This window comes from Engystomops pustulosus, chromosome 9 (assembly GCF_040894005.1).
Source record: "Engystomops pustulosus chromosome 9, aEngPut4.maternal, whole genome shotgun sequence".
NCBI lineage: Eukaryota > Metazoa > Chordata > Amphibia > Anura > Leptodactylidae > Engystomops > Engystomops pustulosus.
This window is the reverse complement of record NC_092419.1, coordinates 43,746,332-43,763,221: the sequence shown is the minus strand read 5'-3', so window position 1 is coordinate 43,763,221 and position 16,890 is coordinate 43,746,332. Positions and strand designations below refer to the sequence as shown.

Sequence of the window (16,890 nt, the reverse complement as noted above, 5' to 3'; positions counted from 1 at the left end):
ATTGAGGGCTACTTTTAAGTCCACCCATCAAACAGCGTGGCACAGGACAGCAGTGACATATACCTGCCTGCAAGCAGAATTATTATTCAAAGTGCAAAGTACAGTACAATACCAAATACATCACCCAATAATAATGTTGCATGCTGCAGATAATTCATTATCATCAATTCAAGATTCTTGATTTCCAAATCCCTCAACAGTCTTTATACCTGTATCTACATCTATTAAGGAAGTAACCAGGCTGTGCAAATATGTGTATATATATAATATCTAATGCATTATATATACCAAACTCATAAGAATTTTATATGAGTATATATATGAAGCATCACTGATTATTGCAATGATTTGATCTCCCAGCAGGAATCTTGCAATCTACTACAGGAATGAACCACAATGCATGATACTAACTTAGTGACTCCTAATGATAATATATTTGCTGTAACAGACTTGTGTGTCAATGGGATGATTGCAGCAATATGTCACTGTAACTTTAAGCAGAATGTGAGTATATGAAGCATATTGAGCCCTCCCCTCTGTGCTCAGCATTGGACTGCAGGCAGCTTGTTCATCAGGCAGGGAAGTGAGAGGCTGCTGTAATAGAAGGAGGCAGCAGTGTGCAGCTCTCACTATCACCACTACGGCAGCAGCTGTGCCTGGGACCTGAGCACCTTCTCCAGCATGGAATGATCTGCAGCCTCCCAACTCCTGGATCTTCTCAGCAATGTGGACTGTTCCTCCAGAGCTGAAGCTCCTTCCACTTTGTCAGGGGATTTACAACCTAACACGTGTCTGCAGGATACACACATGACACCCATGTGCATTGACTGATGCAGGTCTGGACCTTTCACCTTCATTGAGATCTAGTGTTTGAGGTGACTTCTCAGGGACATGGGAGATGGTTTGCTGCTCCTCTGGATTAATGTGGCTTTAAATCAGCAAGATTTACTGTGTGACTTGGAAGAGATAGAGTTGTCAGAGGGATAAGACTTTATAACTGGATGCAAAAGTTACAAAGGTTGTGTGACAAGGGAGATTATCAAAAGAGGTCTCATACTAAAGATCTGGAAAGGAACTATAAGCAAATGTATGGGATTGCTGGAGTGTTAGCTCCTCTCATCCTGTGTACAGTACATGGAAGATTTAGGTAAGATTCTGCTATTTACAAACACTAGAAATCCTTGTATCTAGTCTTCATAACACTTCAATTGTGGCTTCCTACCCTGCAGGTCTTAAGGAAGTTTTCCTTTTAAATTGTAACATAGTAGACAAAGTTATAGATGTGATACAATGACCATGACACAAGTGTTTGTCTCCCTGATTCAGTATCACTCTCTTGTTCCCGTGTGCAGCCCATTCTGTATTGTATCCCATCTTTAAGAAGGTGCATGTTTTATTCAGTAGCGCAGGGGTTAACCGCCAAATTTATGGCACAAAAGTTCTCATAACGCTAATTGTCATATCACAAGAATCCCCCGGAGAGCGATGAATCATTACAGCAATTTATCGACTTCTTTTTACCATTTTGATTGATAGTTGAGAGTATTTGTGACATAGATTTAGCCATCAGACCAGTTAGGAACAATAAATCTCCGTGAGGCTCGTTGAAAAATACCGAATAGAGCGCAAACCAGATTGTATGCATTGTTCTAATGAATTGTTTCAGTTATGGATTACTCATTCACTTTATAATAAATCGGGAGCTCAGGAGAATATTGGATCGTTCATCATTAAACATGGTTATGGCTATGGACAGATTTATTAGACGGTAAATGGAAATATGTAGCAGCAGCCTCTTCATGGGATAGGATTTTATAGACTCCATTATCATGTTGTCACCTGCAAATGCCTTCACCGTGGAAAGTTTGGGACTCCGTAATTTAATGACATGACTGTTACCTACTTGTATTAGTGTCATAAAGCAAGTATTCATGATATTAATATTTCTGCAGCGGATTATATAGAAGGTTGGAGTGACACATTATAACGATTCCAAAACTCAGTGTCGTCTTCATGAATATGTAGCCGTTCTATAGGATTTCCCCACATCTATGTAAAGACTCATACATAGCCGTATATGTGGTCTGTCTGAAGGTTCTTCTTTCTTTCCTCTGCAGAGATTTATCTGTTTTTGGTGATGACAATGAATGGAAGTGCATACCCCAAGACCTTATATAGAAATAGCTCCGCCACCGTTATGCACTCTCTTTACTATGCAGCTGCCTGTGTTAGATCACCTCTGGTTGCAATGCAAATAAGTGAGGACAGTTTCCCATGTGGCGTTTTTGTTGCGTTTTTTTACTTGCTGTCAACATTGAGTTTAGAAAACGTGTGTTAACACAATGTTAACATGTGTGTTAACATCACAGCAAGCTGTGTTTTTTCAACATCTGCATTAACGTTGTGTTAACGCATGCATTTTGCAAATGAAGTGTCAGCTGTTTCGATGTGTTTGAAAACTCTCAAGCTTTAACGCCACATGTGAATTCACCCTTATTCACACGCGTTTCAAGTCCATTAAAAATGGATCTCTTTCTATTTCCTTTTTGTGCATCAGTTTGTTTTTTTTTGTATGGCATCCGTTCATGTCCACAAAAATAAATTAATGGCTTAACAAAACGTCTAGTTTTCCAGCATGATCAGTGGAATAAAAAACTGTCTGCACATCAATTTTTATGCAGAGCCATAGGCTTCTATTGTTGTCCGTGATCCACAAACGTGAAAAAAATTGTACAGGGTCTGAAAAATTGACATGTGAACAAACACATAAAAAGGGTCAGTATGCTATCTGTGAAAATCCCAGATACAAGAGTTAGGGAGTGTTCACACGTTCAGTTTTTCAGATGCAGTTTTTGAAGCCAAAAGCAGGTGATCATAATCGGTAAGAACATATAATTGAGAACAGTTCCCGTTTTTCCGCTTCTGTACTGGCTTGGACATCAAAAACTGCATCTGAAATACTGAACGTGGGAATGCAGCCCGAGAAAGAAAATATTTGGGTTCATGTGTCCTTATATTTAGCACTTTATTGCAGTCAATCTTCATATCCAGACATCTGACAAGAGAAAAATCTCCAGGCAATCCTAGGTTAATAAAAATTAAATTTTGTATATGGAGCTCTTTTCTAATTTTCAAGCAAAAGAACAAAAAACAAAAGCAATTAGACCTGCTCTCTATATCCACATAAACTTGAAGTTCTGGCTACCAGCAGCTCCCACTAGAGGGAGCTCATTGTACACTACTGTTGACAGTGCTGTGTATTATAAGAAGTAGTGACTAGTGCACTCTCTAGTGGCTATTCCAGTAGCATCTGCCGAAAATTAACATATTAGGTAGATAAAATGCAGCTTTACTTAGGAAGCATTATAGGATTAGGTAAGGAAAGATTAGGGCTAAGGCTGGGTTCCCATCACATTATTTACCATATGTTGTAAGGACACATCAGGGGGATTCCACGTGTCCCTACAACGTATGGCACAGATGTATCCCACTGTATGCTTATACAGTGGGGTACTTTGTCTCGGGGTGAATGCGGGGTTTGGAGTGTACATGTATACGGGGTCTTGACCAGTGATGTCACTGTCCTGATATTTATGGACAGTGACATCACTGGGTCCCCCTCCTGCTGAGTGACATACCTGCTCGCTGGAGGGAAGGGGGATTGAGGTATACAATAAGCTGCATCTGCTCCCTATAACCTTAAATTGGCTCAGCGGAGCGCATATGGTGCTCAGCAGGAGGGAGCAAGATGGAAAAACCTAGCTCGCTATGTCTTTTCATCCCGCCTTTTTCAGTGGGTCTGACGTATATTGTGGTCAGGCCAAGCCAACAACAGACACTTTTACTTAGAAAGTCAGAAACTGCACTAAATGTGCAATTTCCGTGTATAATGCTGCGAGCGGTGATTCACTAAGATTGTGTACCGCAAATCATGAATGTGTCGCTTTCCCGCACTGGCCCAACAGAGTTCACCATCATTTTTGTGGTGCACCTTGAATGCCCCCTAATTTGTGTCGCATGGAGGTTAACACAGCTGCGCTACAAAAGGGTCGCGTGCAGCTCAAACCCTTCTTAAATATCTGTGCAAGCCGTTTTAGCCTACAAGAACGTGCACAGTCCGACACCGCGGCACGTATATGTATATCCTCGCCGTATCCAGGAGCTTTCCTGTGGTATACTCTGAGCTTGTACATAAAACGTGATGTGAACTCATCCTTAGAATTTTACTACGAACCTACCATCGGAGTAGGTAGGTTTCCTTTAATGAAATCAACCATTAGGAAAAATATCTCCTAGAAATACTTACAGATGCTTCTCTTGAAGTTCATCACTGCACTCATCTAGTTTTGATACGCCGGGATCACCTATCAAAGAAACTTCTAGTTAGCTGTCCAGAGCTTGTGGACAAGATGTCCGGTGCTCCGGGCTGCTAATAGTGCCTGCCCCCACACCTCCCTCTCCAATGCAGAGAGGGAGATGATGTCATGAGTGGGGCATAAATTCGCGCATATCCCATGACGTCACCTTCCTCTCCAATGTTCCCAGCATGGAAGAGGGAGGTGTCGGGATGTGCATAATTAGCAGCCCTGAATGCCGGATATCTTGTCCCTGCGCTCTGGATGGCTATGTATGAGTTTCTTTTCTAGGTGATCCCTACATGACTAGCGATGGACAGCGCTGGGATCAAGATGAAGAGGAATGGAGGTGAGTGTGTGTGTATTTATATCTTTTTTTTTTTCTAATGGTTGATTTCCCTTTGAAGTCTGATCTGTGGTAGTAACTTTAAAGAGATATCCTGCATGTATATATTTATATGTATGCTTGTTCTGGATGTGTGTAAGTTTGTATTGTGCATCGTTCATAGCTATTCACCTGCTTCTCTCTTCTATTCCTGTCAGTCCCCTGTCGTTGGGCTCGGGTGCTGTGTGTGCTAGTGAAGTTATTACTAGGCTTCTACCTGGCCAGATTTATTTTCCTAATAGCATTGATCAATTGAAGCATATCTAGTTTTCCTCTAGTTTGGACATAATCCATTTAGTGTTATTTATTGTATTTTGACATCTGTGTTTCATTTTTATGGCCTCCCTGTGAAGGATGCTGTTTTTGCTGGAGCTTGCTGACATTTTAACTTCGGTGCGCACACAGCTGCTGTGATTTAAGAATGTTACGGGGTGCACAACACTGAAGTAAATCAAACTTTATCCAGGCTCTAAGACAAGGAGTCATTTTATCCCAGTCTACATTGTCGGCCTGTATTTCAGATTTGTTATCGGACACAAAATGCAATTATTTGTGGCTCAATCAGTTCTGCCAAAGTTTTACGCTGGCTAAAACCTCATAAAGGGCAGTGTTAGATATGTTGTTTTAGCTATTCGTACCAGAATATTGGGGATTAGCAGTAATCCCATTTTTGATGTTATATCCCTGCACATGTGAATAACTGATCCTTGTAGCATAGCCTTATATACTGGTGTACCAGGCTGTACTAGTCAAGATTCACCATATTAACACCATGTACCTCGCTAGATAGTATGGCGTTACGGAGTCCTCCTAACCTGCTGATATTTCTATTTCATTTTGGGATTACCTGTATTGCAATCTGTTCTTGTGCATGGGGTTATAATCCAGATGATCTATCTTTGATACAGGCCATCAATGTTGGATTGGTTGCAGTTCTACATCTGGCACCTCATCAGGCACCTGCTGGATCAAGTGGTGTTCTTGAACCCATCCGCTAGACCATTAATGGTGCTGTCCATGTTGGGCCATAAAGAGACTACCTCATGCATCCAAACTGTGTGGTCTCTCCAAACCAATATTTCAATATTGGATTCCCCATTAATTACATATCGCCTATACTATGGAAAGGTCATAACTAACAGTGTCCCAGAAAATTTGAATGGGAAATTCATAAGTTAATAATAATTTCAGTCATATACAGTCATGGGCCACTTTCAGGGTGGCGTTTTGGATGCATTTTTAAACGTGTTACAGAACCACATGTAATTTTATTTGTTACCACGCGTTTGGCTGGTTTGAAACCGTTTCCATTATTGCTGAAAGTGTAAGCAGCTGTGGTAACATTGGGACACAGCTTCTTGCACTTCCAGCAATGAAGAAAAACTCTTTCAAAATGCTTTCTATGGTACCAAACGCATGGTAACATATAAAAACATGTATTAATGCAATGCGTTTATAAACGCATCCATAAACTGCACATGTGAACGCACCCTCACACTGCCAGTATTTGGCAACAGTATTTTTAAGCCAAAACCAGAAGTTGGATCAATTAGATGAGCCACCGAACTTTCCATTATACCTTCTCTCTTTACGGGTTCCACCTCTGGATTTGGCTACAAACACTGATGCAAAATACTGATGAAACACTGACTGTGTGAAAGTGGCCACAGTATAGTAAACAGCTTGAATTGCTGTGGAATATTCTCTGCAAACGTTCCACAGTGATTCCACCTAATGAATTTCAGCTTAACACCTATTCCATCTATATTATAAAAAGTCAAAAGTTACTCCTCTGCATGAGCTTTCTGTTTGTTAGAGATGCTATCCTGGAGTATCTCACTATGCACAACCTTATAACCCAGTGTCAGCATGGGTTTATGAGAGATCGGTCCTGTCAGACTAATCTGATTGGTTTCTACCAGGAGGTAAGTTCAAGACTGGATCTGGGGGACGCTGTGGATGTTGTATATCTGGACTTTTCAAAGGCATTTGACACCGAGCCACATAAAAGGTTGGTATATAAAATGAGACTGCTGGGAATAGGAGAAAATCTGTGTATTTGGGTAAGTAATTGGCTTAGTGATAGAAAACAGAGGGTCGTCATTAATGGTACATTCTCAGATTGGGTTGATGTTACCAGTGGAGTGCCACAGAGGTCAGTATTGGGGCCACTTCTTTTTAATATTATTATTAACGTAGTGGGTTTACACAGTTAAGTTTCGATATTTGCAGATGATACTAAGCTGTGTAAAGTAATAAATACTGAAGTTGATAGTTTAGCATTACAGAGGGATTTGTGGAAGCTTGAGGAGTGGGCAGAGAAATGGTTGATGAGGTTTAATGTAGATAAATGTAAAGTTATGCACTTGGGGCATGGAAACAAAAAGTTTAATTATGTTCTAAACAGTCAATTACTTAGTAAAACTGGAGCTGAAAAGGACTTGGGGGTATTGGTGGATGGTAAACTTAGCAGATAAAATTATGGGATGTATCAAGAGAGGAATAGATTCTCATGATAAAGACATAGTTTTGCCCTTATACAAATCCCTGGTCAGACCACACATGGAATATTGTGTACAGTTTTGGGCACCAGTGTATAAAAAGGATATAGTAGAGCTGGAACGGGTGCAGAGGAGAGCAACCAGGATTATTAGGGGAATGGAGGGATTAGAATACACTGACAGATTACAAAATTTGGGATTATTCAGTTTAGAAAAAAGACGACTGAGGGGAGACCTCATTACAATGTACAAATACCTGAACGGACCGTACAAGGATCTCTCCAAAGATCTTTTTATACCTAGGCCTGTGACCAGGACAAGGGGGTATCCTCTACACCTAGAGGAGAGGCGATTCTACCATCAACAAAGGTTCTTTACTGTAAGAGCAGTGAGACTATGGAACTCTCTGCCGCAGGAGGTTGTTATGGCGGACTCTATGTACATGTTCAAGAGAGGCCTGGATGACTTTCTGGAGAGAAAAAATATCACGGGTTATGGGGATAAAACATTTATTTAATTCTTAAAGGTTGGACTTGATGGACTTGTGTCTTTTTCCAGCCTTATATCCAATGATACCTATGATACTATTGAAAAATTACTGTACAGACTGACCAGTATTCCTGAAAGAGGGCCAATATTTCCAGTATGCATTGTTCTCTACAATGTACTTATTTTGTGTTCTTGTTGTAAGATTTAGCTATGCATGTCAGGATAAAATGATTTGCTGATCAGATAAGAAGTATATATTCTGCAGTCTATAGTTTGTAAGTGATGCAGACTCTGGGCTGCTGTAGTCTGCCACCAGTCAGCTATTACATTACAGTGGTACATTGGTGCTTATGTAAGCAATGATGATAACATGAAAATAGAAAAGGAAGTGATACATCCAGCTATATATTCATAGGATGCTCTGCATATCACTAGAAAGAGTCAAACGCCTATGATCCTACTATCATAAAGAGGACCTTTTCACTACCTCACACATTAACAAACCATAATATAGGGCCCGCTACACAGATTCAGGGGCACCTTGAATATCCTTTCTAGCCTCCATGGTTGTTTAGATATCAGTCCCTGTATCTGACCTTTATAATCCTCTCTACCGTCAGAGAGCAGGTATGGAGTGTGTTATGGTAATTCTCTCAGTAGCTGAGAGAAGATTATATTATAACACATGCCTCCTCCTCCTCTGTTCTTGTACCTCCTCTTTACAGACTACAATGGGCAGCTATCAGGTCTGATATATCATCAAACGTGGGGGCTAAAAAAATAATTCAAAGTGCTCCTGAATCTGTGAAGCCGCTCCTAAAGAAATAGTATGGTATGGTGCTCTGGAGATTCCATAGACATAAGAGTCATTGCTCATTTTCTATTCCATTCATGTGGATCACCCTGTTCTCTTACTTGGTGGGGGCTCAGTTGTTTGACTATTTTCTTTTGGACACTATCTTGGGACAACCCTTGTAAACTGCCATGGTACTTGTCGCGAAGCTCATCCACTACACAAAGAATGGAACTCTTTTTTTTCCAGCTGATTGGTGGGAGATTGGAATAACTTGTAATAACTGTATTCTTATATTCTGCCCATAGTAGACCAGCCACTGATAGAATATTTCCATATTTACTGTATAAACGAACAGGTCTTGCTGCTGTTTTTGTTTTGGGGAACCTTAATTCTCCTGGGTTCCCTATAAGCAATGTTATAGACTATTCTATATGAGTTGGAATTCAATCTGGGATAAATTTGAGACACCATTCCAGTGGGGTCCCTGCAGCATCAGCGACATCTGCTGTAATTTCCTCCCAGCTTGTCATGTCCTCATTCTGGCCAATTATTCCAATAGATCCCTGTGTCAGTCTGAATCTAATGAATTGCCTTGTGACACAGTAAGGAGTTTGTAACGTGTGCATTTCATGAAGGCTGATGAAAGGCTTCCTCTATTATTTTTTAATCAAGCATACCGTCTTGTGGATCTGATAACCATCTCCATACATCTCTATTACCAGCAAAACTATACAACCAAATGATTCTCTACGAGTAAAACATAGACATCCCACTTGTAGAGGCAGCCATTCTTTTTGGGTTTGGGCATATATAATATATGTCTCCAAGCTTAGAACCCTATAGCTATACACCTTGTGAGATCATTGCTGGATACCAAATTGTAACATACAAGAGGAACTTCATGAATGTAGTTTTCTTTCAGCTTTTTTGGTTCTTTTACCAATCCCGCTATTTCTGGAGGTCCTCCCAGGAAACACCCTTGATTATGCATGGACCTTGATCCTGTTAAATATCCACTTAGGTCCCCAAATATATGCCTATTCATAGCTCAACATATCTAGTGGTTGGTTGATTTAGCTGGACTCTCCGAGACCTAAGGGAAGGTTTATTATTTTTATTAGTATGAGTTGCAGTAATATGCAGCATTATAAAATAAAAAAATATGTTGTGACTAGCTCCTATCTAGCCCCAAAACAAAGAAATCTGCAATTTCAGTAATGCAAATAGAACAAGCCACGAATCTGCCACTTCAGAATTCCAGGGAAAAGGGATAACAATAAGAACACAAATAAGAATTTCTTAAACAAATCGGATGCAATATAGACTGGTCCCATATAGTTTAAGAAACCATCCGACTTCTGTCTCTTCCCAAAATTTGAACAGAAGTTTATTACTCCTTCTGGACTATAGGATCTTGGTGAAGACTGCAGGTGGATGGTTGCTGCCCGTTATCACATGCAGCACCATATTTGTGACAAGATTTTCCTCTTTTAAACCTATCAGTTCTAATGCATCACCCGGTATGCATCTGTTTGCCAGACTAACACTCGCTTTCCAAAACTGAAGTTATTAGTGTTAAACTGCTAAGATTTACAGTACAGATCAAAAGTTTGGACACACCTTCTCATTCAAAGAGTTTTCTGTATTTTCATAGCTATAAAAATTGCAGATTCACACTGAAAACTATGAAATAACACATGTGGAATTATATACTTAACAAAAAAGTGTGAAACAACTGAAAATATGTCTTATATTCTAGATTCTTCAAAATGGCCACCTTTTAATTACTGCTTTGCACACTCTTGGCATTCTCTTTTTGAGAGAGAAGTAGTCACCTGAAATGGTCTTCCCACAGTCTTGAAGGAGTTCCCAGAGATGCTTAGCACTTGTTGGTCCTTTTGCTTTCACTCTGCGGTCCAGCTCAACCCAAACCATCTCGATTGGGTTCATGTCTGGTGACTGTGGAGTTCAAGTCATCTGGCGTAGCACCTGATCACTCTCCTTCTTGGTCAAATAGCCCTTACACAGCCTGGAGGTGTGTTTGTGGTCATTGTTCTGTTGAAAAATAAATTATGCTCCAACTAAACGCAAATCGGATGGAATAGCATGCCGCTGCAAGTTGCTGTGGTAACCATGCTGGTTTAGTATACCTTTAATTTTCACTAAATACCCAACAGTGTCACCTGGACCAGCCGAGCAAAGGGTTTCATCTGCCACTCCATCCATTAAGGAGAATGAGACCCCATGTTACTGTAGGCATCCCAATGGTGGTTCCTTCTGTGAAATGTAACCTTCTATGGATCATGCATCAACCTTTGTACTGGCTAAAATGTTACTTTTGCACCCAAAAACAGAGTCTTGAGTTTCGGAAAACCACCAAAAATGTGGCGCCGATGATTATTCACTTCATGATTAAGGCGCAAAAGGCACAGCAAGGGATAATAAAAAAAATTGCACAAGTTTTTCATTTGAAAGTTGATAACAAATGCTCCCCAGAGTGTATTATTATCTCTACTGTACCATGTCTGTACAATGTTTTGTCGAGTCCTGCTTTTTATCCTGCCTTATGGACTCCTTACTTTGTTTCACTGTGAGAATTTGTGTTTCGAATTAATTCCGCTACTGGCAACTGTCTCTCAATTTTTAGCAATTTCCGGTGTAAAAATGACTTTCCTTGAATTCGATGACACCACTGTTTGCCTGAGCCACAGAAGGTTTTAAACAATGAATTTGAGTAGAGGTCACTTGGGGCTTCTGTATGTTGTGGTGCCTCTTGGTGTGACACATTAGCTATGGTCTTTCGAGACTTTATGGAGAGTTTGATGGATGGCAGTCTCAATGCAGTTTGTTTTATTAAATTTACCATTGGGAAGGAGTTCAGTGTTGTTTGTCATAGATCTATTGGTCAAATCAGAACTTTATTACATGGGGGAAAAGCGCCAGGTCTACAGTCTATATGGAAGGGAAATACACAGGCGGCCATGATATTATCGTCTGTGTGATCCATCTTGTCTTTAATTTAATCTGAGGAGCATTTTTATAAGATCATATATGGCTTAATGTGCCCCTTGCCATACATTATAAGAATATTTACAAGTGACTAAAGAGATTTGCAGCCTTATAAATGTACAAGGCTGCAGGCCTGTATATGACATAGGGCGAGGAAGTTTTATGTTCTACCTTGAGAAAGATCCATCTTGTCGCTTTGTGAGAGAGAGGTAATGAGGTCAAGTGTGTAGTGGGAAAAACCTATTCCAAGAATACTGTGTTTTGTATCCATATCTTATTTATAATCTAAATCTGACATTTATTTTTATTTTTTTTATCACCCCAGCTTTGTGGTGGTTGTTGCTATTCTTTTATTGGAAAAATCCTTTAGAAAAAGGCACAAAATGGGTTCAAACCAAAAGTGGTACTCGTAACACTATTTAGATATTTACCAGGTCCTACCTGGAGTCTCCTTTCTGGTCCGGTCTCGAGATTGTCCAACTTGGATAATGACTTGTTATTGGCTGAGCAGGTGTTTTAGAAACTTTAGTAATGCACTACACAGAATTTTAGGCTTTAGAGTTTTTTGGATCAGCTTTAGGATGTCCACTGTGGATATTGTACCATTGTGTCCCTTAGCTAAACTGCATGTAAATATATTATATAAAGCTGCAGGTCCGAAAAAAATAATTTTCATTGCTATGTTGACATATTCAGAGAATAATCCCCCAATTCAAAACCTTTTCTCAAATAAAGTCAAAGAAATAATTGCTTCTGTGTATTTGGAAGGCCTTATTTTGTTGTGATTTCAGTTGGGTTATATGCATTTAATCATTTTCGAAGTAATACTTTATTACCGTTATTTTGCTTGGTGCATGCACCCCCTGCTGAACTGCTGATTTTGGGATTAATGTGAAGTCACTACATTCCATGTTTTGTATTTTAGGCCCTAGAATAGCATTTATGTGTTTCCTGTCTTGCACATTTTTAGGTGAATATGGGTAAAAGAAATGAAAACCTGTCGTAGTGCGCTACAGGAGCATCTACATCATAGAATGTGATTGTTGTGTTATTGTTATATATAGGATGCAAATAAAGTGCTACAGTATTTGCTTGTCTTTTTTATGTAAAATTATCCTGTGCATTTAAAGAACACAGGCTGTGAATGCAAACATGAAAGCTGTAGGCTGCTGTTATTTGGTGTGAAGAGTTGCGTATCGCTTAGAGTTATGTTCTTTGACGATCTAACCATTCTCCAATGAACTACAATAAAATGTTGATTGATGTTTTGGACATTGGTATGAAACAAGTGCAAGGCACTCTCTGTGTTGCATTTGCACAATGTTATGAAATACTAATCCACACAAATGTAAGAGGTGCATTTGGTATCCATTTAGGGCTTTGTTCACCATCGGGTGTAATCTTTGTGTAGCCAATGTCAAATAGTTGTCAGCCACTCTGCAGTAACTTACAACCATATTACAGAAAATTAACTACTGTTAGCTAAAATCTTTTTTTTTAACTCCTTGCATGTGCATCTCTAAACACCAAGTCAATTCTTTTTTTTTTTTTTTTTTCTGTGAATGAGCAAAACAAAAATTTTTCCCAGCTCGCCTCTGTCCCGAAAGGCACAAGCCGATGCACGACAATAATTTATTTTTTTTTTTTTACCCTGCTGCCTCTGTGATGGATTTCTTCACAGGCAAACACTACGGACACATCACTGGTAAGCAGTGAAATTGCAAGCCCCGCCTGTCTCTATAGTATAATATGGCTCCATCTCTACTTGTGCTATTAGACTTCATGCTGCTATATGCTTCCTATGTCCACTAACGCATACAAAATAATGCACATATGTGACTGACCGCTACATGTATTAAAATGCAGTGTATCCACAGAGCCAAAAATTAAATTGTAGAAATCATTGTGAGCTATAAAAAAAACACACATTTTAGCCTAAAAAATTATGTTGAAAAGTTCCTACTTCTCTGAATTAGCCTTCAGGGTCTCTAACAATGCTTGGGCACAGCAGAATATGGAGCCTGGCTACTAAAAGAAGTGGGGTCTGCCTCTACCGGCTTCTTCTTGACACCACAGGGGGACAGTTGCTGCTCCCAAACCTGTAGAACCCCCAACAATTGGGCACTCTGCCCCCCAGATGCCAAGTGAAGGGCCCAACACATGACCTATCCACAGTCCTCCACTACATCCTGATAATTTCAGCCTCCACTGGCTAAGGGGTGATCGCGCAAAGCATAGCAAATAGGGTGCATATGTGCCATATCTTCTGGGGTATGCAGTAGGTTCATGAAATAAGTGGGGACCTGGGTGTCCTGGAAGACTTGGCAAGTATCCCAAACCCAGTGGAATGTTTTCACTCTTAAGTTAATATAGGCAGTGCCATACAGTGGTAAAGGCCGTAAAAATACATGTGACCTGGCCTTCATTTCCTATGAGACAGGATAGTCCCTCTATCCCAGAGTAGCGGAACACCAGCATGGTTTGCAGCTCTAAATGTAACTAAATCTCCATTCAATATAGTTTTCTTATAGAAATCTGCAGTGCTAAGGTTACTCCCACTTTATGCAACCTATTAACATAAACCACTAAACATTCTTCACTTTCTTGTCTTCTTATTAGAGAACTTCAATAAGTATGCAAAGTCATAGACCTTACTTCTTCCTTTGACCACCAAAGTTGGAGACACAAACTCCACCACCAATGGTATTGTAATTTAGTCAGGTTAATCATGGTGAGACCTTAGTCCTGGTCGTCTTCTCAGAAGCTTGAACTTAAGTTTTATATGTAGTTTAGAAGTCTGTGTGTAGACATAGTTTCCGGCTCACCATGTCTGTGTGTTATAAATCAGAGAACATTGATTGCTGAACTTCTTCTGCTGTTCTCTATAACAAGGAGGGAAAAGGGAAAATGAATTTGCAGTGGAATGAATCTATTGACTGCCGGAGCCATTGACAGCTTTTTATATTGGGTTAATTAGCAGTTTATCTTGTTGGGGTGGTGTTGGCTATCAATTACCCGTTAGTTATATGAGAGATTTACAATAAAAGCAGAAGCCTAATACTGTCAAAGTTAGACTGACCATTAATGTATAATTGAAACACAGTAACCGAGCCAATAACTGTGCGGCTACATCTGTCCATCATTGCCTTTTATCTGAGTAACGGTCCATGTATCATATACTGCTAGCTGCCAGGTACAAGGTGATACATGGACTTTCCTTTCTATCTGTGTAAAGGTCCACCGGGAGTCCATATACATTGTGTCTGTCTGTCTTTTGCCTTCTGTATACCAGACACATTTCTCATCTTCCAAAACAGAATGCAAAGGAGGCTTTGGAGGGATTTCCCAGTGTGAAAGCATCATTTTTTTTCAGTGACTTTTGGCATGAGAGGGTGAATCTAGAACACAAAATGGATGAAACTACACAGTTTATAGTTTCTAGCATTAAAGGGTTTTTCCCACGAACTAAAGTTAAGGTCTAACTTACTGTTCAGTGGGGGTCTCAGTGCTCAGTGCTCCATCAGATTAATGGAGCAGAATTGTCACGCACGGCTGTCTGCTCCATTAATCTGACGTTTTTGTGATCTGTGGGGGTCGCAATCAGGAAGTTAGCACCCTATCCTGTGGATAGGGCCACAGGATAAGGAAATCACCCTCCTCTCCGCTCTTCTTTATCTTGATCCGGGTGCTGTCCATCGCTAGTCTTAACACTCCGGGAGCATCTAGAAAAGAAACTTATAACTAGCAGCACGGAGCGCGGGGACAAGTTGTCCGGTGTTTTGGGCTGCTAATTATGCTTGCCCCCACATCTCCCTCTCCCTTGGCTTCATAGGAAAGGGCATGGTCAGTGTGCCAAAAATTCTTCCGCACAGTTTAGAACAACTAAAACTAGTTCTAAAGCAGGAACTGACATTTATACTGCACCAGGATTTATCATCGCAGTCATAAATCTGGTGCAGCAAAAGACTAGTGATTTCTATTCAGAGATCTGCATGGGGGCTACACTGCCATAAATTCTACACCGGGCCCTGCCTCGCATAGAATTGCGCTATATCCTGTGCCCTTTCAGGCCTTCAGATGCCTCCTCACTCACATGATGTGGAGGTGCTCTAAGGGTGGAAATAATCACTATTCCTGGTGGTGTGCTAGGGATGGTACTTATTTCAGGGCTGATAAATGTCTGTGTAAACCGGTTCTGACTAGGACATGGTTACTTTTTAATGGCCATGGGCACTGATGTAAGAAATATAGTGTTAAGCGGAGCTGTGAGACATCTATTCAAAAAAAATGGATGGCTTCCAGAAAATGTTCACTGTTATCTGTATCTTCCTTAACCTTGGATCCATATCCTGTACAAAAACTGTTGTCTCTAAGCGAAGAAGTTGCTGTGCCCATGGCCAAATATGTGTTGCATCTTCTAGTGTCAGCTACCACTGTGCAATTATGGGCAATTATAACAATTATAATTGAAGAATAAAGATTTGAAAACTTTCAATACAGTGCTGGATGATTTTCTTTTCTTCCATTGTTCGTATCTTCTAGAGAGTTAATCTATTTGCGTAATGGGTCTTGTAGTGTTTCTTTTAAAGCTCTGTTCACACTAGGATTCTGAGCTCCTTTTAAACCATATAGTATATAACATAATTTTTAACCCATGTTAAAATGATACATACATACTGACTATAAAGCTGAATAAGGTCCTCATTAGGAGCCAATGTCAACCAGACAGAAAATACCCATAACACCTGTAGAAACAGCCATAGGGAACAGTTACACACTTACTGTTAATTTCTTCTGTCATGTGCATTTTCTACCACTAGAGGGCACCCACAGTGCTTCCTGGACTCTGCTATTCATGTAGAAATATGATGAAGTCCTCCATCAGTTATAGCAGAGGTTTCCTTGTTGGTAACAAACATTATTATTAGGTTAACCTGATATAAATTAAAATGTTTCAAATTGAATGTTTTCAGAATTGTCTGTGCTATTTAGCTCATCTGGATGGTAGTTATCAGGACTGTCGGAACTTTATTTTCTTTGTTATATTTGTTGTATTCCGCAGACATCAGCTTAAAGTAGTCAGACTTTGCAACAAAGTATTGAATAAGTAATAATAGTAACAATTATAATAATATAATAATAATTAGTTCTTAATAATAATGATTTTACTGAGTTTTGCTGGACTCTAAGCATTTTGATGGAATATTCCTTGGTGTCAGGGACCTGGGGAGATTTCTAATATTCGGTGGACAAGGCCTGAAACACATTAATAACCCTGTTCACATTTTGAAAACTTTTTAAAACTCTCTGCACTTCTGTCAGCCATGCTGAGGATTCAGGCCGGTGGGAGCCCTT

General features: G+C 39.9%; 1 protein-coding gene across 3 annotated transcripts in view; it reads left to right on the top strand.

The window, feature by feature from the left end:
• Nucleotides 1–532: 532 nt before the first annotated feature.
• IL1RAPL2 (interleukin 1 receptor accessory protein like 2) overlaps nucleotides 533–16,890 on the top strand; it is a 578,794-nt gene continuing 562,436 nt past the window's right edge. For 2 of the 3 annotated variants that reach the window (XM_072123365.1, XM_072123363.1), the window contains exon 1: nucleotides 533–1,147. The gene's annotated coding sequence lies outside the window, so the exon portion shown is untranslated. The remainder of the gene's footprint in view (nucleotides 1,148–16,890) is intronic. The other variant, XM_072123364.1, reaches the window with a different exon arrangement.